A 26,232-nucleotide genomic window follows, 5' to 3' on the forward strand; every position below is an offset into this window, starting at 1 on the left:
TTCCCAAGATCTGGGTTATTTGGTGGTTTCCCAAATTATATTTGTTCATGTAACATTTTTATTCATTGAAAATAGAAATGTGGCCGGGCGCAGTGGTTCGCGCCTGTAATCCGAGCACTTTGGGAGGCCAAGGTGGGCAGATTTCTTAAGGTCAGGAGTTCAAAATGAGCTTGGTCATCATGGTGAAACCCCGTCTCTACTAAAAATACAAAAAATTAGCTGGGCGTGGTGGTGGGCACCTATAATCCCAGCTTTTCAGGAGGCTGAGGCAGAAGAATCGCTTGAACCCTGGAGGCAGAGGTTACAGTGAGTCGATATCGTGCCACCCCACTCCAGCCTGGGTAACAGAGTGAGACTCCATCTCAAAAAAAAAAAAAAAAAAAAAAAAAGAAAAGAAAAGAAAAAGAAAAAAGAAAAGAAAAGAAAAGAAAATAGAAATGTGGTTCACCTTTGTCTGAAAGAAAAACCCAGGTCAGGTGTGGTTGCTCGTGCCTGCAATCCCAGCACTTTGGGAGGCTGAGGTGGGTGGATCACTTGAGCACAGGAGTTTAAGACAGCCTGGGCAATCTGGCAAAATCTCATCCCTACAAAAAATTGTAAAAAATTAGTCAGGCATGGTGGCATGCACCTGTAGTCCCAGCTTCAGAGGCTAAGGAGGGAGGATCACTTGAGCAAGGGAAGTCGAGGTTTGCAGTGAGCCATGTTCACACAACTGCACCTCAGCCTGGGTGACAGAGTGGGACCCTATCTCAAAAGAACAACAACAACTAAACTCATCCATATTATAACAATGTTGTTCTTTGGATTGTCTTACTTGAAGTTATTGACGTTGGTGACTATGTCTTAATATTTAAAGTGATTCCAGATCTCTCATCTTTGAAAATCGTTTTTTTCCCAGTTAAGAGTTTTGTACACGAGTTTTATGGTTTAAGCATCCAAGCCTGTCTTTATTTTGGAATCTTCTAAAACTTACAAAGCACAGGAAGAAAGAAAAGAATATGAGAATCAAGAATTTATATATCCTGTACTGTAAAATAAGTAATCTATGTTTTGTTAATTCAATGAAATACTGAATCTTCTCCTAAAGGATGAAAGTTCATTTTTTATTATATTTGGTACTTTATGATTTCTAGTTATATTTATTCCATTTAAAAACTAATGTGTGATAACTAACATGTAAAACCTTCTTATTACATGATATCAATTTTATATTTTTTACGGATTGATTTGCAATAGGTATCCCAGGAATCTCAACTGACAGTTGGAGTTTCACATATAATTTAAGATATTAAACACTGGCAGAGGCAGTTTATTCACTTTTTTGGAGACTTCACAGGGATGCTAAATCTTACAAAAGAAATAATATATTTTATGATTATTATCTATATGACAATTTTTAAGGTGATCTTGGTCATGATTTTAATAAAAATCCAAAGCAAACACATAGAAAACAATGAAAAAAATAGCAGGGAATGGGAATTGATACATTGATATTTGCTATGCTTACTTTCAATAATCTTTCTAATATAAACATGAATTATAAGTTAATAACAATAAAGCTGTATGTTTTTTTTTTCATTTCCATTGGTATGTGTATGTTTCTGTGCATGTACACACACAATCCACTTAGTAACATACGCTAGAATTATTACAATAAATACTAGTAATAGATGCATACTGGAACGTAATATGTATATCTCTATTAAAATTTTATCAATAACTCCTGAATAATGCATTTATTAGGACTCATGTTACAACGTAACTAGTAATTTACTGCACACAATGTGATAAATGACAAAAGATGAGCCCTTCAGGATCACTTTGTATGTGTCATTAGCAAGTCACTTCACATTCTTACCTATACAAAATATCTTAAACCACTTAACAGCTTTCTAAAGAGAGCTAAGGCTCAAGTTATTAATATCTTTATTGAAATGTAGATCTCAGCTTCTCCTTGGGGACTAGTAAAGCTTCTTTCATAACGCTACAAAGAAAAAAGTAAATTTTGAAGGAACATATCTGGCTCTCCATCTCCTGTGGATATGCAGGTCTCCGTATGTTTGTATAAGTTTGCCATTATCAAACAACACTGCCTAGAACAATTGTCTTAATAAAAGATATAAAACTCCTTAATTCTTTGATCTTATAGCAACAATAAACTTTTAATTTCTATTTAAAATTTCCAAAATCAAAATGTTTTCATTCACTTAGCTTTGTTTAAGTGAATTTAAGCATTTAAGGAAATTGACTATGACAACAAATGCATTCAATATATTATTACAAACCTAGACATAACTAACCTTTGAATATTTTCATCATCATGACTAAATTTAGTCAGCTCACACGTTTACATCTATATCTCATTTTGACTTACCTATCTGCATGGGCAAACCACAGTGTGAATTAGAAAACACAACTCCATGGCAAATAGAACACAAAGAATGTATTTTTTTCATTGTTTTCTATGTGTTTGCTTTGGATTTTTATTAAAATCATGACCAAGATCACCTTAAAAATTGTCATACAGATAATAATCATAAAATATATTATTTCTTTTGTAAGATTTAGCATCCCTGTGAAGTTTCCAAAAAAGTTTGAATAAGATAGCTCTTACTTCTCTGGGTTTATACCGCTATCTGTTTTGAAGGCAGAATTTCAAGGGATAAAATGAAGAAACCATAGAAAAACAGATAAATTCACTTCTTCTATCTAATGTACTGATCTGAAGCAGGGTACAATAGATGGAGCTATGACTAACACAAGGTATAGTAGCTATCCAGTAAATATCTGCCAAATTAAAATTATGAAAGTTATATGTAGTCAATATTACAAAAAAGCCTTTACTATTATTACAAGATATTAAGTAAACTAAAAATCATTTAAACTATTATATGAAATATAACACAAACATTAATAATGGTTAATGGTTTTCTGTTGATAGTTTATTATATTTTTAAAACATAAAACATAAACTTACAGTTTAATAGGCATAAATTTTATATTGATAAAATTATTTCAATGGCTACAGTTGAAATGTAGATGGGGTTGATATGTCACAGCTCTTACCACTTTCACTGAGTCATCAAGTGTTTCTTGGGCTGGGAGTCACTACAACCTACTCTCTCTTCCAAATGTGAAATTCCAGGGTTCTTAAATTTTGGTGGCTAAGATTTCTGTCCTTAGTACTAATGAATTCTGGGGTGGAGCAGAAGACATTACCTAGAGTCTCCTTGAATGAGTTTCACTGTTATCCCAAAAATAATTGACAGTGTGTCTACAGCTGCAATTTTCTCTATGGGTTAATGTTATCTTGGGACACTCTGTCACTACAGATAGATTAAAAATATATAACCAATCCAATTAGATGATGTATAAGGACTTCCAGACTGGTAGAAGAGATTAGTTATATAAAATTTCTGAGAAAAAGGAATCACTGAATATAACAACATACTTTTCTCATTATACAAGTGCTATATGCTCACAGCATAGAGGAAAGCATTTGTTGTTGGTTGTAGAGACTATCTAGATACAAGATTAGCAAATATCTGCCAGTTTTGCTAAAAGAGACCATATGTATAAAGCACACTTGCTGGCACATAGTAGATGCACAAAATATGTTAATTACCTTCTTACAGCCCTGCTGTCACTGTGACCTAAAGATAGCTTTGCAGAAAATATGTTTCCTTATAAGGATTTTCATTATGATATTTTACTACATACTACTCAATTCATAAACAATAACTTAAAACTTCTATATTTTTGTATGTAAGGTGCCATATTCTCATATGTAAGAACTTACCCATTCTGAGACCAACCATTTGGAACTAACATACTACTTTTTACAGCTTTCCAATTTTTCATTCACAAATGTATTCTTTTCCTCATTTGTCTTCCTATTCTCCCTTTCACAATATTTTCTTATCTTTATCTTTCCTATGCCCACACAAAGTAGAGAAAAGAGAATGCAATAAACATGTATTTGATATGAATTCTATTTAGTAATGCACCCTCAAAATGGTCTCCTGTCCGGAGAGAATAATATTTAGCTCACCAATAAAGCCACACAGCTGTATGCCCAGAAAGGGAGATATAAGACCTACTTTTCACTTAAAAAACTGCAAACAATTGTTTGATGTGAATATTGCCACAAAGCATTCACAACCACATTGCCTTTCACCATATCTCTTCTGCCTATCTTTAAATTCTGACTCCAAAATTCACCTCTAAGTCTCTTCCCTAACTGAGCCCTGTCTTCTGATTTGTCCCTTGGACTTTATCTTTTGTTGTTTTTCGAGTTAACCTGTTTTTTCACGGTTTTAGGTTGAATGTTGTTTCTTACTCTTTCAGCCTTCAGACCTCTCCATTGTGACCCTTTCTTGCTGAGAACTGGGTTCTCTCTCTATCTTTAAAGGTCTTCTTAAATATTTTCTAAGACAAATGCCCTAGAATCATACCTGACCTCACTTATAACACCCCCATATCTTTATAAAACCAAAAAGTTTGTTTATTTTTTAAGTTTTCCTGATGTATCCTAGAAGTTTGTTTTGAGTTTGTTCATCATTAGTTACAAATCTGAAGTATCACTACCACTTATCTGAAGGCTCCTCCCTCAACAGGAAAGTTACATTTTAAAAAATTACTAAAATATTATATGATGTTAGTAATACACATATTATTAGACTTTATTACATAGAGATAAATAAAAGATTATTTTCTTATAAAGAAAATTGCTAGTAGAATTACTTTTATATATGACATGTTTCAATCTTGTTATTCCATTTGATGATTTGCAATCCTAATTAACTGTAACTACAATAAATTATCATCAGATTAACTAAAAACATTAATATAAATTTAAGTAAATGAGAAAGACGAGTATACATTCTCAATAGTGGAGATGAGCTATATTCCCAATATTTTAAAAGGTTTCAATAATATCTCTGTAACAAAATGGACATAATGCATAATTCTGACATGTCCATGCTTTAAAGCCCAGCAAACTAGATGCTTGTCTCTCTTCCATATCACCTAAGAAGGCAAATATCTTCTTGTGTATAAGTGACATTGTCCTAGTATCACAAACCAGGAGTGTTATCAGGAGACTAATATCCAAAAATATTGTCAGGAAGGGAGGTATAATGTTAACATGATGGTACTAATGTTACTTCAACCCTCAGCTTGTCAAATGAATAGCTCTGTAGAAATATTACTTCTTAAGATGTAAAGATCCTTAGGCCATATTCAGTTAAATAAGTAGGTGAATTACCCTTATGGATAATTCATTTTTGTTAACTCTCCTAAGTTTTTATTCAATGATATGAGTTATAGAGTGACTAATCCAATAGTCATTTTACTTAAACAATTAAAAAAGCTATTTTACTTATTTTAGTCACTAGGAGGAATGCAGAGTAGAAATTTTGACACTAAGAGACTAAGCAGTTCAATGTGCATGTCTTTCTAACAAGACAATATGACAAGACCACACATTTTATTAGGAAAGTTTTGTTAAAAGCATGTATTCTAGAGTCAGACATACCTGAAGGGTCTGTAGGCCACTTATTTATAAGCTATATGGCTTGGGCAACTTATTTTCTGAAACTCAGTTTGCTCACCTATAAAACTGAATAATAATATCTAATTAATAGGATTATTGTGAAGACTAACTGGGGTCATACACATTCAAGCACTTAGCATGTATGTTATAAATGTAAATCTCATTGTAGGCTATGATTATGGTCTTTCATGTGAAGTTATGCTTACCTAAATTATCTGATATTTGAGATGAACTGTAGATAAGTTATAGATATCAAAAGATGGCAATCCAACAGACATTTTAGGTTTGAATTATTTCAAACTTACTGGCTGTATGGTATTAGGCAAATTGCTTTGCCTCTCTGTGGCTTTGTTTTCTTGTTAAAAAGGCAGAGATAATAATACCCAACTCTGAGAGTGTTTGTGAAGATTAAAATAATTAATATGTAAGACACTTATAGTGCCTGGCATATTATGTTTTCTACAAAAGTTGATGATTATTGTTATCAATATAAATCATATGCAAATCATAGTTGAATCCACATCCCACAGGGATTAGCTTCAAGAAAAGATAAGGTAATAAAAATCATGCTTTATCTATCCTCATCCTCTTAAATTGTACAAACTTGGCTTATTTTGCATAAACTCATAATTCTCTTCAGGATGATCTCAGATGATCATGATACTCTACCAAGGGGTGATTATGAGTACAGGCATACCTCTTTTTATTGTACTTCCCCTTTGCTGTACTTTTTAAAAATTGAAAGTTTGTGGCAAGCCTGCATTGAGCAAGTATAGCAGCACTATTTCTGCAGTAGGATGTGCTTACTTCTGTCTCTGTGTCACATTTTGTTAATTCTTGCAATATTTTAAATGTTTGGTGCATTATTATTATCTCTGTTATGGTGATGTGGGGATCAGTGACCTTTGACGTTACTGTTGTCAGAATTTTGGAGGACCACAAGCCATGCCCATATTAGACAGTGAACTTAATAATTGTTGTGTGGGTTCTGAATGCTCCACAACTAGCCATTCCCCAGCCTTTCTTTATTTCCTTGGGCCCTCCTATTCTCTAAAACAAAGCAATATTGAAATTAGGCCAATTAGTAAGCCTACAATGGCCTCTAAGCGATCACGTAAAAGAAGGAATCACAAGCCTCTCACTTTAAATCAAAAACTAGAAATGACTGTGCTTACTGACGAAGGCAAGTTGAATGCTGAGGCAGGTAAAAAGTTTGGCCTCTTGTGCCAAACAATTAGCAAGTTATGAATGCAAAGGGAAAGTTATTGAAGGAAATTAAAAGTGTTACTCCAAGGAACACACAAATGATTTTAAAAACTGAAACAGGCCTATTGCTGATATGGAGAAGGTTTTAGTTGTCTGCTTAAAAGATCAAACTGGCCACAACTTTTCTTTAAGCCAAAACCTAATCTAGAGCAAAGCCCTAATTATCTTCAATTCTAAGAAGACTAAGAGAGGTGATAAGCCACAGAAGAAAAATTTGAAGCTAGCAAGTATTTGCTCATGAGATTTAAGGAAAGATGTTTTTATAACATAAAAGTACAAGGCGAAGCAGCAAGTGCTGATGGAGAAGCTGCAACAAGTTAGCCAAAGATCTAGCTAAGATAATTGATGACAATGGCTACACTAAAAAACAGATTTTCAATGTAGATAAAACAGCCTCTGTTGGAAGAAAATTAAATCTAGGACGTGTATAGTTAGGAAGAAGAAGTCAATGCCTGGGTTCAAAGCATCAAAGAACAGGTTAACTCTTTATTAGGGGCTAACAGAGCTAGTGACTTTCAGTTAAACAAATGGTCATTTAACATTCCAAAAATCCTATGGCCCTTAAGAATTATGCTAAATCTACTCTGTCTGTGCTCTAGAAATGGAACAAGAAAGCCTGAATGAAAGCATATCTTTTGACAGCATGGTTTAGTGAATATTTCAAGCCCACCATTGAGACTCTGTGCTCAGGAAAAAACATATTCCTTTCCAAATATTACTGCTTATTGACAATGCATGTGATTATTCAAGAGCTCTGACTGAAAGTAGAAGCAGATTAACGTTTTCATGCCTGCTAACACAACATCCATTCTGCAGCTCCTGGATCAAAAAGAAATTTTGGCTTCCCGGTCTTATTATTTAAGAATTACTTTTCATAAGTCTAGATCTGCCACACACAGTGATCCCTCTGATGGATCTGTGAAAAGTAAATTTAAAATCTTCTGGAAAGGATTCACCATTCTTGATGCCATTAAGATCATTGGTGACTCATGGGAGGAGGTCAAAATACTGAGAGGTGAAGCCAGCTGGACTTCCTGGGTCAAGTGGGGACTTGGAGAACTTTTCTATCTAGCTAGAGGATTGTAAATGCACCAATCAGCGCTTTGTGTCTAGCTAAAGGATTGTAAATGCACCAATTAGTACTCTGTAAAAATGCACCAATTAGCGCTCTGTGTCTAGCTAAAGGATTGTAAGTGCACCAATCAGCACTCTGTAAAAATGTGTCAATCAGTGCTCTGTGTCTAGCTAAAGAATTGTAAACACACCAATCAGTATTCTGTAAAATGGACCAATCAGCACTCTGTAAAATGGACCAATCAGTGCTCTATAAAATAGAGACGTGGGCAGGACATGGGCAGGGACAAATAAGGGAATAAAAGCCGGCCACCCCAGCCAGCAGTGGCAACCCACTTGGGTCCCCTTCCACATTGTGGAAGCTTTGTTCTTTCACTCTTCACAATAAATCGTGCTGCTGCTCACTCTTTGGGTCCGCACCACGTTTAAGAGCTGAAACACTCGCCATGAAGGTCCACAGCTTCATTCTTGAAGTCAGTGAGACAAAGAACCCACAGGAAGGAACCAACTGCTAACACAATACCAACATTAACAGGAGTTTGGACAATGTTGATTCCAACTCTCACAGACTACTTTGAGAGGTTCAAGATTTTAGTGGAGGAAGGAACTGCAGATGTGGTGGAAATAGCTAGAGAACTAGAATTAGAAGTGGAGCCTGAAGATGTGACTGAATTGCTGCAGTCTCATGATAAAAACTTAAACAGATGAGAAATTGATTTTTATGGATGAGCAAAGAAGGTAGTTTCTTGAGATGGAATATACTCCTGGTGAAGATACTGAGAACATTGTTGAAATAACAAAATTCTAGAGTAGTACATAAACTATGTTGAAATAACAGTGGCAGGTTTTTGAGAAGTTCGATTTCAATTTTTAAAGAAGTTCTACTATTGGCAAAGTGCTATCAAACAGCATCACACTCTACAGAGAAATCTTTCTTGAAAGGTAGAATCAGTTAATGCAACCAACATCTTTGTTGTCTTATTTTAAGAAATTGCTTGCAAATCCAAACCACAATGAGATACCATCTCACACCAGTTAGAATGGTGATCATTAAAAAGTCATGAAACAACAGATGCTGGAGAAAATGTGGAAAAATAGGAACACTTTTATGCTGTTGGTGGGAGTATAAATTAGTTCAACCATTGTGGAAGACAGTGTGGCAATTCCTCAAGGATCTAGAACCAGGAATACCATTTGACCCAGCAATCCCATTTCTGTGTATATAACCAAAGGATTATAAATCATTCTACTATAAAGACACATGCATACATATGTTTATTGCAGCACTGTTCACAATAACAAAGACTTGAAACCAACCCAAATGCCCATCAATGATAGACTGGATAAAGAAAATGTGGCACATATACATCATGGAATACTATGCAGCCATAACAAAGGATGAGTTCATGTCCTTTGCAGGGACATGGATGAAGCTGGAAGTCATCAGCAAACTAACACAGGAACAGAAAACCAAACACCTCATGTTCTGACTCATAAGTGGGAGTCAAACAATGAGAACACATGGACACAAAGAGGGGAACATCACATACCAGGGCCTGTCAGGGGATGGGGGGTTAGGGTAGGGATAACATTAGGAGAAATACCTAATGCAGATGACGGGTTGATGGATGCAGCAAACCACCATGGCATGTGTATACTTATGTAACAAACCTGCACGTTCTGTACATGTATCCCAGAACTTGAAGTATTAAAAAAAAAAAAAAGAAACTGCCATGGCCACCTCAACCTTCAGCAGTCATCACCCTGATGAGTCAGCAGCCCTCAACATTGAGGCAGTACCCTCTAACAGAAAACAGATTACAACTTGCCAAAGGTTCAGATGATTCTTAACATTTTCTAACAATAAAGTATTCATAAATTAAGGTATGTACATTTTGGGACATAATGTTATTGCACACTTAATAGACTACAGTGTAGTGTAAACATAACTTTTATAATATATGCACTGGGAAGTCAAAAAATAGTGTGACTTGCTTTATTGTGATATTTGCTTTATTGCAGTAGTCTGGAACTAAACCTGCAAAATCTCCAAGGTATGCCAATAACTATGTATTGTCATTTAAAACATCTGTGTTGTTAAACCTTATAAACAGCACAGCACAATGTTGAATTTATTCAAAGTTAGTTGTAGATCTAATTACAAATATTCTGTCTTTGAGAAAATAATTGACAATCATAATCTCCCTCTTGCTACCCAATTTCTTAAATTAAGCAAAATCTAAAATCTCCGCATCTGTAAGAGGTTTGTTTGAAAGATATCCAAAACAAAATCATTAACAAAAATACTTCAGAAAATACTGAATAAAAATCATAAGTCCAAACACACACACACACACACACACACACAAAATCAATTAATCAATCAATCAACAGTGAAAAATAAAACACAAATTCTAAGTTCTTTAACCCAGTGTGTTCACCAAAAACCATAAACTCTATTGTTGGTCACCTTTCATCTATTTTCAGATAGAGGGTGAGTTTATGAGTGTGGGATGGTCTCAGGCACATGTAACAGTAACAATAGAATTGTAATTGTAGCCAAAGCCATCAAGACATTCATATCTCACATAGCAAGGTAGCTGGAGATAGGAAAAGCAATGTTGGAGCTGAGTCTCAAAAATGTCCTCAAGAGCCAGTCGCTTTCTTCTTTTCACTCTGCCATTTTTGGCAGTTGGCCTTTTAATCTAACGTTTGTCATTTCCGTCTCCCAATGTGGCTACTGCAGTTCCAGGAATAACATCTGAAAGCAGCCTTAGCCACTGCTGTCTATGAGGGAGAAAGCACACTTTCCAGGACATGCAGGCCCCTCTATAGGAGACTTCTCATGTTGCTCTAATCTGAAGTGGGTCACTCTACCACCCTTAGCTGCAGGAAAGCTGAAAAATTCAGTGTCTCAAAAAATAGAATCAAATTGTCATGATGGGTTTAAACAACACACAGTTTATCACATGATGCTGAACATACTGCTACCCCAAATACAGTCAGTCTCCGAAAGCAAGGAAAGGAGGCACATCCTGGGAGAGCTGTTGGTTGGACAACTCCAAGTATTGTATCTATAAAAAGTAGCTCTTTCATCAGCATCAGCAGTGTTTTTATTGCTATAACATGATTTACTTCCGTTTTATGTATTCTTTATTCTGATCTCCCCGTATTTGATTAATTCTGATCATTCTCCAATACTGTGGTCTAAACGTTATTCATACTTTTAACGTCAATCTAGAAATCCAATCTGCATCACTGAGATAAACAATGTGAAATAAGTTTGAAGCTTCATTTCATGATTTTAACAGAACAAATGGTTCTGTGGTAACCTTTTTCTAAAGGCCTCTAGCTATTTCCCCTGGCCTTTGCTGCCCACTTCCTCCTACACATACTAAGCCCCACCGTGCTTTGCTTTGGAATTCATGGACACTGCAGAGAGTTTTTGCTACTGGGAAGAATATATACCATATGATTGATGCTAGAAAAAATTATTCTTTGTGACTCATGTTCTAAAAAGTCTACAATCTATTTTGGAAATTGTTAATTCATCGGAACTGCGCAGAAGAGATGTGTGGTTATATCTGTATGTTTGGCCTTGAAAGTGTTTATTAGTTTCTCTGATTAGAGAAATTACACAGAATTGGCTCTTTCTGCATTATATGCACTTTTTGTTTTATAGGAAACAAGCATATACTGGCACAGGAATTATGGATTTGTATATTATGGCTAGCGAAGGGAATATTTGTGTCAGTATCTTTATTTTAAGGGACAAGTGGGGTGAGAAAACTAGAGTCAAATTTATCACAACCACACCTTCACCAATACAATGTCCTGAAATGTAGGGTGAAGGAAGTTCCTATTATGTCACCACCAACTTGGAGACATGAAGTGAGTGTGAAACATGGGGAAATTATCACCATCAATGTCCACTTGTTTGAGTGTACACATAGAAAAGTAAATAAAACTCATTTTGTTAAAAGGAATACTCTTTCTAAAAGCGACTTTGCTATTTGTGCTTCTAACAGGAAATGGCAGCAGGGTGTTATTGATATGGGAGTGCTGGGAAGGGAAGAGCATAGTACCTTTAAGTGATACTGAAGTGGAGGAGAGAAGCACTGGGTAGGGGAGGGCATGATCCCTGACTAGGGCTCCACCCCCACAGACCTAGGTGAGGACAGTCATTTCCTGCTCAAATATTCCATTTCCCAAGACCACCCTGGCCTGCCACGCCCCCTTCCTGGGCCTATAAAAACTGGAGACCCCTAGCGGGCGGACACAGAAAGGGCTGGACATCCAGAGAAGCAGATGTGCAGAAGAAGACACAAGCTGTTGTATGGCAATGGGACATCGAGCGGAGCACCCCCGCATGCCTACAGGCCATCAACTGGCAGGACAAGGCAGAGTTTGGCCGGGGCACTTGGAGGAGAGCCCTGGCTGCCAAGCAGCCAACTCCAGGGGAAAACCATCTCCGTTCTGGCTCCCCCATCTGCTGAGAGCTACTTCTACTCAATACAAGCTTCCACTTATTCTCCAAGCCCACGTGTGATCAGATTCTTCCTCTATACCAAGGCGAGAAACCCCGGGATACAGAAAGCCCTCTGTCCTTGTGACAAGGAAGGGGGTCTAATTGAGCTGGTTAACACCAGCTGCCTATAGATGGCAAACTAAGAGAGCACCTTGAGACACACGTCCACTGGGGCTTCAGGAAGTGTAAACACTCACCCCTAGATACATACTGCCGTAGGGGCGGAGCCCCACGGCCTGCCCATCTGTATGCTCCCCTAGAGGCTTGAGCAGCTGGGCACTGAAGAAGCGAGCCACACCCACATCACACACCGTGCGAGGGGGATAAAAGAACCTTTCTCATTTCGTTATTTTTACCTGGTGTTCCTTTCATAAAGTACCCTAAATTTGAGATGGAAGAGTAGATTCTAGAATAGCATATTTCTGGCAGTATTAAACACTTTATTTGATTAGATTACAGTTTCCTAACTTTCTTGCCATTGATACTGAGAAAGAAACTCTAACACAGACCCCTATATGAGATGGTTATTCAGTGCCAGGTACATTTTATGATCACACAGACATGTACGTACAATGAGAGAGCACTAGCTTCATGCCATGGGAAGAGCGGGCGATCTGAATTCTTATGTGACTGGATTCAAACTCTGCCCTGGGAATATCGCTCAACTCCTGAGACTTTGTTTCCCTATCTGTAGAATAAAGATAATTATGTGCATATCTCTTTGGCTTGTTGTAAAAATCAAATAGAATAAAACATGTAAGAGTGCTTTGTAAAATGAAGCAAACTCTACAAATATTTGTTATGAAATAAAGGATGTATAGATATACACATGTACCCTTTAAAGTTCTCTCTAGTATTAAAAATAAAATGTACCTGCAATTTTTGTTATTTATGTTTTCACAAAATCAATTTTAAAACACTGATATCTGTCACTTTTTTATTCCATTTTGCAAGAAAGTGAAATAGAAAGGCAGATGATAAATTCTAAGGTGTTCAGTACTGACAGTTAAACAGTATTCTTGAAAACTTGAAGCATAGCTTGCAGAAAATTTAAAACCACTTTTGTTTTCTGTTTGTTTCTTTAAAGAATAGAATACTATGCAATGGAAACATGTCTAAGGCTGATGGAAAACCTCATCAAGGATAATTTCCTTCATAGTCTTTTCATGTATTAATTGCTATAAAATTTACCTTTAAAGGTTTGTAGATTATTTCTTGATATTTATAAGCATTCTGTGTAAGAATGAATTATTTTGAGACTATCAACCATTAAGTTAATAAAATAATATGCTGGGCTGTTTAAATTAATATTTCTTGCAGGAATTATTTCGTGTACATACCTACTTCAGTCAGTGAGGTCTGGATTCAGATTTAACAATATTAAATAAGACTTGGTCTTTGCATTCAGTTTATATATTCAAGGGAGAAATAAGAAAGGCACCAGAAATGCATACATGTATGTGTACATATGCATATGACAAAATCATATATATAGAGAGAGAGACATAGAAAGAGACTTATGGCAATACATAAATTATTATAAATTTATTTTAACTAATAAAGTATTCTTCAACCCTATTCTCATTTTATTTATTTATTTATTTATCTATTTATTTTTGTGAGACTGAGTTTCGCTCTTGTCGCCCAGGCTGGAGTACAATGGAGTGATCTCGGCTCATTGCAACCTCCGCCTCCTGGGTTCAAGTGATTCTCGTGTAGCTGGGATTACAGACATGCACCACCACGTCTGGCTAATTTTTGTATTTTTTACTAGAGATGGGGTTTCACCATGTTGGCCACGCTGGTCTTGAACTCCTGACCTCAGGTGATCCACCCGCCTTGGCCTCTCAAAGTGTTGGGATTACAGGTGTGAGCCACTGTGCTGGGTCCAAATCTTTTATTTTTAACACAACATATTAAAATATGTTATCATATACAATATACATAATACAAGTCAAGTCTAGTTTTTAAATAATATCAAAGTTTCTCAGCTTTAAAGAGGACTAAAGAGTTTCAGTTGAGGCCAGATGCGATGGCTCATGCCTGTAATCCCAACATTTTGGGAGGCCAAGGCAGGAGGATTATTTGAACCCAGCAGTTTGAGACCAGACTGGGCAACATGGTGAGACTCCATCTCTATAAAAAACAAGAAAAACAATTAGCTAGGCATGGTAGCACACATCTGTACTCCCAGCTCCTGGGTTGGGGGTGGGGGTGGTGCTGAAGTGGAAGGATTGCTTGAGCCTAGAAGGTCAAGGCTTCAGTGAGCTGTGATTGTGCTGCTGCACTCCAGCCTGGGTGACAGAGCTAGACCCTGTTCCCCCCACACAAAATTAAAAATAAAAAAAAATTAGGCATACGGTGGCATATGCCTGTAGTCCCAGCTACTTGGTAGACTGAGGTGGGAAGATGACTTGAGCCCAGGAGTTTGAAGCTATAGTAAGCTATCATTGTGCCATTGCTCTCCAGCCTGGAGGACAGAGTGAGATGCTATCTCAGAAAAAAAAAAAATTATTTGAGTTTCACTATTTATTTGAGTTTAGATATGTAATATGCATGGTCTCATAAATTAAAATTTGCTTATTTTTCATGTTTCTAATTTAAGGATAACCACGCTGTATGTTTTACTGGTTGTCCCAAATACTAACGAGGTAATCTGGCTAAAGGTTTATGTCTATTATATGAGACAAGTACTGACAATATGTGTGTGGCCAGAAAAATCTCGTAGTGTATCACTGGAATTGTAGTGGTAGTGCAATTTCAGAAGTGACCTAGAGAATGCATACCTGCCACTAAATATACTTCATTAAAAAATTCTATGGAACCATTGATGGTGTGCATATACATAATTTTTTTTCACAAGACTAGTGAGTTTAACAATTACATTTAACTTGTCTGTATTATTATAGATTTTAAAAGGATCATTTAACATATCACCATATGATCTCTTTTATAGTAATATATCAAAATAACAATAAATATATGCATTTGCAAGTGTTTTGACAATGATTCTCTTGTTTTGCCAGGATGCAGTGCTATAGATTTCCATTGTGAATCAAGCTGTACTTTGAATAGGTAAATAATATAGGCTCTCAATATGAACTGAGTATATGATTGATGCTGTTCCATAAATTACAAGTACAAAAATATATACGTGACATGCAATAATTCCTCAAAGCAGTAACTAAGTCTGTACACATATTATCTAGGACAAAAGAACAATTCCCATTTTTTTAGGGAGGCTTAATTTACAGATATTGACTCACTAAAACTACATACATGGCCATCACTAAATTTCTTTCTTCTGGATTTTTTATTATAGTAATTGTTCCTATAAATTTAATATAGCACTGCATATTTATAGTATTGATATTGTAACAACTCTTCCATCACTTGCCAAACTTACTTTGTCAATGTCCATATAATATTCATAATATTATATGGACATCTTTAAATGTTGTAAAATGACTCGTATGAATAATCAAAATATTCTATCCCTATGAAAAATGAGCTACCACTTCAAATCCCTATCAAGTTATGGTTTTATTGGGTGAATTTTAGAAACATACCTGAAAGTTTCCCCTCACCTCTATTACCAACCCCACTTTTTACTTTTCCTGAGTTAATCTGATGGATAATTCAAGCCAGATGCAATGAAGACTAAGCACCTATGGAATGAACTTGACCATGTAAGCTTGTAGACCAGGATCAGTGAAACCTTGGATGAGAACAAGAAGATATCTCACTCTGGGAAGATCTGGGCTTGCAGAAATCTGTGTTGCAGAGTTCACCATCAGCACTGAGTCGTCAAATGGATGAGACACATAGAGTAGAACCACAGCTTTCCTGGTGCAGAAACATACACAGCATCCAACATGTTTTCATGGTTGAGAACAGATACTTGTTTTAAAACCACTGAGATTTTAGGGAAAGTTTATGCTGCAACAAATTTATGCTGACACTATACAACTCCAACAACCACTCCTGAGCTAGAAAGAGCCGACACTGAAATCACGCCAATGTGTCCCAATATCTGGAGGGAGATAGTTCAGAGAAATACAAAACGACCTAATGACATAGAATTGCTCAAGGAGAGAGATGACCTCTAGAGATTCAAATGCAATACCACAGGTAATTCTACTGCTAACAAAGCTGATTTCCTAATTAACAATTCAGTTAATAAAGGGATGGTTCCAATTGAGGGCCAAATGAGTGCCCTACAAAATCAAATGCAATCGGTATTACAAAACCCAGGGAAAAAAAACCCAACAACATATTATTTTTAAAAAGTGATAAATCATGAAGCAAAGATAAGAGATTTTTGTGAGTAATTATGTGGCACAAGTATAAAAACTCAGCAATTTATGTGGAAAAATAAACAGCCAAGACAGTTAATAACAGGGTAAAAAAAAATCTCAGAAAATTCTATAGAATTATTGTGATCAAATAATATGTATTAGTAGAGGAATAATTTAAATAAAATAGAGATATATACAGGTCCACATAGATGAAAATTTATATATGTGTGTGAATTTATTATAATGACATTGGTGATAGCTCAATTCTATGTGAGAAGGATCAGTTATTTAATAAAAGTTGCTGGCATAAAAAGTGCTAGTAATCCATCTTGAGGAAAATAAAATTGAATCTCTATATTGCATTACATAAAAATGCATTTCAGATGGATTAAACACTTAAATAAAACAAACCAACCTATAAAAATGGTTTTATTAATTAGTTCTCACAGACGAGTACACCAAAATATATAAAATATAAAATGAATATACTGAAATATTTGTTTGTATACACACAAAAATAGTTACATTTTAAGTGCATTGTAAATTCTTTGCTATTTGCTAAGTGGTGTTATAATTTTAACAACTTGCAAAGTTTTCAATCTACAGAATTAATATATAGGTAGACACTTTTCAAACTAAATATAGATTGTCTTTAACTTTATTTTTTGATCTTTGGAATTAGCCATGTTTCTATTTTGACATGATTGATAGTTGATGTTGTATAACACATATCACTGTGTTACCGCATTGAAAAATTATAATCTGTCTACTCAACAAACCAGCATTCCAAGACTGGGGTTCCTGAGTAGCTGGGACTACAGGCATGCACCAGCACACCCAGCAAATTTTTTTAATTTTTTGGTATGAACAGGGTCTCACTGTGTTGCCCAACCTTATCCCAAACTCCTAGGCTCAAGGGATTCTCCTGCTTCAACTTCTTAAAGTGCAGAGATCATAGACATGAGCCACCTTACCCAGCCAACATTTGTTTATTAGTATACAACTACATGTTCACTGCCTCCTTATAAATCTACCTTCTCCACTGCAAATCCCATGAAGAAATTTCCATCTTTATATGCCTAGTTTGTAGCATGATTTTCTTGTTCCCACAAAACACAAAATGAGTGAAGAAGCCTCATCAATTACACACATACATTCTTAGCAGCTTAAAATATAATCAGTTTCTGTTATGATAAGAACACGGAGAGCTAGTCACAGTCTTAAAATGTTCAGACTTCATTGTCCTCAAAGAGGATAAACCACTTCTATTGCAGAGCTCTTAGAAACTAAGTGATTTTCTGATTCCTCCTGATTTCCATAAACACAGAAACTCAAGCAGTAGGTAGAAATACTTCTTTTTTTTATTGTACTGTAAGTTCTAGGGTACACGTGCACCACGTGCAGATTTGTTACATATGTATACTTGTGCCGTGTTGGTTTGGTGCACCCATTAACTCATCATTTACATTAGGTATTTCTCCTAATGCTGTTGTAGAAAATTTCTAAATCTTGTATTCTCTTTTCCGACTTCTTGAGGAGAATATGCTGTATAAAAGGAATGACCTAGGGTCATAATTAGGGATAGAAATATCTGTTCTTTGCTTAAGGCCACCTTAAGTGCCTTAAGGCCTCCTGAGTTCTTCAGAGTTTTTGACTTTTACCAAAAGTTCTGAGAGGGTAATTTTTCCCTTAATGCTTTCTCTGTAGATTTGCTAAGATCTGAACACTGTTATACCGGTAGGCTTCATGTGGTGCTGCTCTCAATGGAAAAGCTTGTTGCTATCCATCTCTTCTAATTTGCTTTTTAAATCTGTGGACTTCAAAAACATAACTAAAGTGGAAAGAATAGGAGAGGATTTTTTATGGGTGTAGTTCATGAGATTTGGCACAAGGTTTATTTATTTTTTACATCTATTACCTCAATTTCTGTGGCTTTTATTTTACTGCTTTTGTTTTTCATTTTTGTCTTTTTCAGATCAACTAGTAATGTTTAACTGTTTTTAATAGGTGAGGTGCTGGTCTAACAGAGTGTTTTAAGGAAGAGAGTTATCAGCTGTGTAAATCTATAGCTTGCTGAACTATTTTTTAATAGATGAATCAAAGCACATAAAATTCAGAAAAAAAATTCCTGATGCAAAAAACTATGAGCAAAGCTAAACAATTATAATCTCAGAACCTGATCTAAATAAGCCTTTTTACTCATGGGTAAAAGTTAAATCTGGATAAATGTATTTCCTTAGTTAGAACCTTTTGTGACTTTTCTTTGTCCAGCATATCTGTCCCCGCCTCAGGCTATGCTGTTGAGAATGACAGCTTGTCTTAAGTTAGTCTACCAATTCTTTTAGCTAATTAAGTCCTCAATTTATAGAAATGAGATATACTCTCACATTGATTGATACATACATTATTTACTGGCTTCTTAGCTTCTCCTGAACATCTGTTTTAAACTAGTGCTAAACTTCAGTAAACTCTTTCACTGCCCCTTACAAAATAGGCACTTCTTTTGCCTCCCCTCTTTAAATGAAAGCACACTTGGATAGGATTCAGATATGTAGATTGTGTTTGATAAGTCCATAGTTGTTCTTTTTTAAACAGTGGTTAGGGATCACTTGGATTAAAGCACAATAGAAAAATTTAATAAGAGCCTGGTTTTCACTGAAATTCTCACGTAAACTTTGCTGCCTAGAAAAGAACAGATTTTGGCCAAAGAAATGGCCTGTGTGTTGGGTGAGGGTAGGAGATATCGTGTGTGTGTGTGTGTGTGTGTGTGTGTGTGTGTGTGTGTATGAGAGACAGATAGAGAGATTGTGCTCAGTGAATATGTAGTGAGAAACTACAGTACTGTGATCAGTGAGGAATGCAAATATCCCATATTAGAGCATTAAGTGACTTGTTGGTTTCCAAGTTCAACACTTGAAAAGCTGATTATCTTCTCTTTAGTTCGTATACTTTCCACAAAGTAGCTGCCATTGATTTGAATTGTTTGGGTAATACTTAACTATTTTGAGAGTTTAACTTACACACTGTATCATGTAAATGCAATTCCTTTATTCCTTTTGTTATATTATCACTTTCTCAGTTAAGCTTAACATAGCATATGTTTTTCTCATAGAAAGGTAAAGTTTTTAATGTATGTTTTTATTAAAAAATCATTGATTACTTATCATGGTCCATTTCTCCATTCCTCTTTCCTTTAGACATATGTTCTATTAGCCATACCTAGTGCAGGTACTTTGGGTTAAGCTGATTCCACATCATGGGACTGTGATACTGGTAGGCCCCATCTCCTATTCTCTAAACTTTGCGTCAATGAAATTGATTCAGGTCACCCAGACCTAAGCCATATGTGCATGGCATTCCCCTGGCCACAAAGCTTGGTTCTCAAATGGGTATACATGACTCAATTTGGATCAATGAAATGAGGGAGAAGATTTGTGCTCAGGTTTCTGAGACATAAACTCCCTTAAAAGAGATCTTAAAGAGAAACATCACAGAAAAGATACTTGCTGTTTGTCTACTGTTGTGATACTACTTTTTCATGATTTATATCTACAGTTGTTGTGATTTGTTGTGATTCACAAAATGAAAGTTTAAAAGATTAGCTGTTGTTATTTACTTTCATGGTTATATAACCTTATGAGACAATAAGGTCCCTGAATACACACACACATATATATATATATAACCTATTTAATGTTTATATTTATATATATAAAATATATAAATATAAACAAATATATATAATGATTTTTATATTTATATATATAATGATATATATATATGTTTTAAAATGGGTTCAATAAAGGAATGATGAATACATGGGTGGATGTTTTGCAAGTGGCATTAGAGAAAAACATGATGCTGGGTAGTAACACTGTGAGCTGTCAGAAAAGATAGATGGCTTTGCTGGTCATGCTATAAATAACCACCAGGTGCCACTCAGAGCTGGTGGAAGCCTCATTTTGCATGACAGCCATTGATCAGCTGCACGACTAAGATGCAACCTTTTGTGACACCACTTGAGGAGAAAAGGTTATGTTTCACATTTAAGCTTTGAATAATAAGGTCAGGATCAAATTAAATGAATTTCTCTGGTGAATACATGAAATATACACAAATTAATACAACAAATTAGATACATTGTTACAAAGAAAAGGTGAGCAAGCTGGAGCTAAGTGCGATCCTGGGACTTTGTCCTTCTGAATATTTTATTAATGAGGTGAATATCCTGTATCATTAAAAATATCCTGAGTGAGTTCTCACCATCTATGGGAAGACCCTAAACTGCAATCTAGACTAGAATACTACAGAATAAAGAAATAAAATAATAATAAACATGTTTCCTATGTGACTATAAGCTTATTAGAGCATATTCCAAAGGAATGCAAAATATTCAGAAGAAAATCAGATAACAGGAATTCTTACATTTACATCTTTTTGCAGACTTGAAGTAAATCTCATATTTGTTATTTGGAGGAAAAGTTCATTTATATTTTATGTCAGTGTGGCAAATACATTTTTGTGGCATTTGAATACTAGCCAGCAAGTCTTCTTTTATGAGACAAAGGAACAAATTATGTCCCTAACTTAAACTTTCAAAGCAACTGCAGATTGTTCCCAAGGTTCTCTTCTTAATAAATTATTTTATTACAATAACAGTTGTATTAGTAAACTTAGCACATATCTATATGTTATTTGACATACTTGAGTTAATAATAATCCAAATGGTTTCATATTTTTGAAATTATCCACTTATATCTCATGCAACCATGATAATTTAATTGGCTACCATAAAAACTATTTTAAACCATTTGCATTAGACTAAATGCAAATAACTGAACATCATAAGTAGTTACCAAGGAGCTGCCATAACCAAGGAAGTTACCAAAGCATACATTTAAAACATTGTGTTATCATGGAAACTATGTACTCTTTCATTCAACAATTATTAATTAATTTCTTATACTGTGTTAGGCACTGACATAATCAAAGTTTGAAAGATTAGCTGATTTATAGAAACAGCTCACTTTGTCAATACATTTGTTTTTCATAGAGTCACACTATGGGTGAATAAACCACTTAATGCTCAGTGCCTATGATGCCACATACATTATATATTTAATAATGATTGCAGTACTGAAAGGTTTAATAACATTTTCAATATAATAGTAAAATAATTATGACAATATGATGTTTCACTAATAATAACAATAGCAATGATAAACCATGATTATGTTGAATAACTGGTTCAGTTAAATTTTTAAGACTTATAAATTAAAAATAACTTTATGTTAATTTATCAATGGGGAAAGAAATTGTAATAGTTGAAAGAAAACAAAATGTAAATTTTCGCTCTATGAGAATGCAGAGATGTAGAACCTGACTAGAAAAGGAATCTGGTTGGCTAAAGAACAAGGTCAACAAAGTTACTTATCAAAAGAACTTTCGATGTAAAGAATTTCTATCAAAAGAATTTTCTATGCTTTTAAGATGGCAAAACTTCAGAAAACAGTAAGCTCTCAGATTTCAGGACATGATATTGTATTAACTGCTAATCGTTGACAAGAGACTGAAACATTCTACCACAGCATGAAATAGTAAGAATAGACAAGGTTTACACGGACAACAAATCACCAAGCCTGACAAACAATGAAATGCAAATCTAATGGTGGTAGCTTTTGATTTTGTAAATAAATCATTAAATGACTGAAATAGCTGTCTGAAATTTGCCGTGAGTTTGAGGAGATAAATATATCCTGACTGCACATCAGACTTACCTAAGTTAATTTAAATGTGTGCTTGTGACTCTCTCTCTCTCTGTCTCTCACTCTCTCCATATCCCACCATTCGACTGCCAACAATTGGACCAGAAACCAGAAACTCTGGGGTACACACCCTTTAAGGTATGTACATTTTAAAAATCTTTATAATATAAATAAATTTAAAGCATATCCAGTTTGTGGGATATTTCACAAGATAACTGACCTGGTTTCATCAAAATATCCATTACATTAAAAATTGTTTTTAATGAGTTGGGCAGGGGAGATTGCTTCAAAGAGATTTATTATATGTTTCAACCAAAGGCAATGTCTTAATTCTTTTTGGTCTCTGAATTGAAACAAAAACCAAATGTATAAATATTGTTCTTGAGAAATTTGTCACAATTTGAATACAAGGAAGGAGTTAAAAACATGAAAAAAATAGATTTTTAAAATAATTGTTGAATTTAGCAGATGGGTATACGAAGGTTCATTAAACAATTCTCTCTATGGTTATGACTAAAATTTTCATAATAAAAGTAAGTACAACAAGAAAATTAAAAATTCTGGCAATTAGAGATTTTTGTTAGCATGTTTCAACATCTTCGTTGTTAGCATTCTGATTTCTAATTCTAGTTTGAGCCTAGGAACCTGCATTTAAAAAAACACTTCAGGTACATTACATGCGGGCTTTAAGCAATGATACATTGAAAAAAACTAAAGAAAATTATATTTTCTGACTCTGGAATAAATAATCTGAAATAACACATTGAAACCAGCTAAGTACATTCAGCTGTTATTTTATTCAACGGTATCTCCTTCAAGGCAAAATAGGGATTGGGAAGAAGTTAGCCTTGGTCAAGGTGGACACTGAGATGATGCTTCTGATTCAACATAGTGCTTTGGAAATGGAGGATATCCATCCAGTGTTTACTTGCAAAATAATAAATACATAAATAACTCTGGATGATCAGTCTAAAACCTTACTTATTGAACTAGAGCATTCTAAAAAGGCAGAATTGTTTAATTTGGTTCTGGGTAGAGACCACACTGGTGACTCTTTGACCTCTATTGGCTGCATTTTTGCCTGTCATCCCCAAACTGTGCATGCCACTTAAGGTTAAGTCCTTGATCTCTTTAGGAGCCACTGCACACTAATTCTTGCTAGTAATCATGGGCACAGACGCTACAATCCCATTGCTTGTGCCCAAATCGTGACTCTGCCACATATTGAGTGTTCCTGAGCAAATGACTCTACTCATCTTCTTTGTGACTGAGTTTCCTCTTCCGTGAAACAGGGGTAATAATGATACCTACCTATGTTGATTTGCTGACGAGATGTGCTTTACTTGTTTAAGCTGTTTAAGATTGTACAAAACCCATAGCAATACTTGTAAAATTTTGATGTCTATTATTGTTGTGCTTCCCTCATGCTGTTAACACTCAACTATCTATCTCTCACATTATCTTTATTCATTTCCCCCTGACTAGGGAAATTATTAACTTGGTTGGCCCATGCTGAACATGTTCAAAATATAACTCTTCTTCTCCTACTCAAACATCATGTTTTTGAAAAATTAACATTTGTCCAGTAAACCAACTAAAAACTTAGGTCATTTAAATCCATTTCAATCTTTGTCCACTATATCCAAACTATCCTCATATCTCAGACATCACATACCTCCAGGTCTGTTCTAATTTTTGATTCCCCCAAATCTCCAAGCACTTTTTCATGTAGCTACTGATTGTCCTAAATTTCCATCCTTCCATTCCTTAAATGTTTCTTGCACTACTACATTCATTTCCTCCTCTCAAGGTTGACACTAAGCCACTAGTACATGTATTTATACTTCAAACATGACATGTATTTATAGCCCTCTCAGTGCTATGAACTTAAAACTAATAATACTGGTTGAATAAATAAATATCTTATGTGACAGTTACCTGTTATAAACATCTGTCCTGTAATGGCCTTTAAAGGTTTATACAAGTTAGTTATTACGGAAACAACATGGAACATAATGTCAATAATTCCTCAGTGAGTTACAATCACATACTTGTACCAACAGTTAGGTACTTGTCCCTTACTTAATAGTGAACATAGCCTCATATCACAAGCAATTAAGTTCTCAATAGTGCAATTAGTGGCAAGACCAAATGCAAGGCAAAAAAGAAAAGGGTTTTTTAAAACTAAAATTCCAAGGCAATGGGGGATTGTGTATCCGTGATATTCTTTGAAGTTTGAAGTTGGATATTCTTATATCCAACGCATAACTGGCTATGATTGGTTATCTCTTCCACAAGGCCACATGATTTATGTATTATCTTTTATTTTCCTCCCGATCCCTAAAATCCTCATATTGGCCTTTTGTTTCAACAGTTTTATTTTTGCAATGGATTTTTTTTAAAGTTTCTCCTTACTTTTTCAGTTTTTTTTTTTTTTTTTTTTTAAATGGGTGCTTGCTCTGTTGCCCAGGCTGAAGTGTAATGGTGGGATCTGGGCTCACTGCAACCTCCTCTCCCCCAGCTCAAGTGATCCACTTTGCCTCAACCTCCCAAATAGCTGTGACCACAAGCGTGTGTCACCATACCTGGCTATTTTTTTGTACTTTTGGTAGAAATGGGGTTTTGCCATATTGCCCAGTCTACTTTCAAACTTCTGAGCTCAAGCAATCTGCCCACCTCAGCCTCCCCAAACTTTCTGCTTATTTTTAATAAATGTGTTAGACTCATATCAAGAATTGAGTGGCACTTACAAATTATCTACATTTTATAGGTTATGCTTTGTTTAGCATTTTGCAAAATCCTACTTATTAGCTTAGCTGGATATAATTTCAGTTGAATTTCTCATTTGCCCAAAAGTCACAGTCAATATAAATCTGAATTTATGCTAAAAAATCAACTATCTCTCCACCCTTCTTTCTCAGCTTGTCAGGTTTACAGTTGGGAAGGATGTTAGAGATCATATTTCAAATGCTACATTTTAATGATGGGAAATTTGAGACCAAAAGATACTAGGAGACATTTTTGGCATTACTTGGTGGTTAAGAGGGTTTGATAACCCAGGTTCAGACTTGTAAGCAGGTGTTCCTTACACAGCAGCAATTTGCTCCCCATAAAGTTATAATAGCTAAGGACATATACAGAGTTGAGAAAAAGTGCTATATACACTCCTACTTTTTTTTTTTTTTTTTTTGAAACGGATTCTCACTCTGTCACCCAGGCTGGAGCACAGTGGTGTGATCTTGGCTCACTGCAACTTCTGTCTCCCAGGTTCAAGCGATTCTAGTGCCTGAGCCTCGCCAAATAGCTGGGATTACAGGCACCCACCATGACGCCCAACTAATTTTTGTATTTTTAGTAGAGATGGGGTTTCGCCATGTTGGCCAGGCTGGTCTGGAATTTCTGACCTCAAGTGATCCTCCCGCCGCTGCTTCCCAATGTGATGGGATTACAGGCGTGAGCCACCACGCCCAGCCTACACTCTTACTAATTTTATTTATTTATTTATTTATTTAAGACAAAGTCTCGCTCTGTCGCCCAGGCTGGAGTGCAGTGGCGCAATCTCGGCTCACTGCAAGCTCCACCTCCCAGGTTCACAGCATTCTCCTGCCTCAGCTTCCTGAGTGGCTGGGATTACAGGCGCCTGCCACCACGCCCGGCTAATTTCTGTATTTTTAGTAGAGACGGGGTTTCACCGTGTTAGCCAGGAGCACTCTTACTAATTTTTGACACTCTTGCCTCTTGATGGCT

At 35.5% G+C, this 26,232-nt stretch overlaps 1 protein-coding gene across 5 annotated transcripts in view; it reads right to left on the reverse strand.

The window, feature by feature from the left end:
• PCDH9 (protocadherin 9) overlaps positions 1-26,232 on the reverse strand; it is a 911,081-nt gene that overhangs the window by 170,314 nt on the left and 714,535 nt on the right. The window lies entirely within an intron of this gene.

This window comes from Nomascus leucogenys, chromosome 5 (assembly GCF_006542625.1).
Source record: "Nomascus leucogenys isolate Asia chromosome 5, Asia_NLE_v1, whole genome shotgun sequence".
Taxonomy (NCBI): Eukaryota; Metazoa; Chordata; class Mammalia; order Primates; family Hylobatidae; genus Nomascus; species Nomascus leucogenys.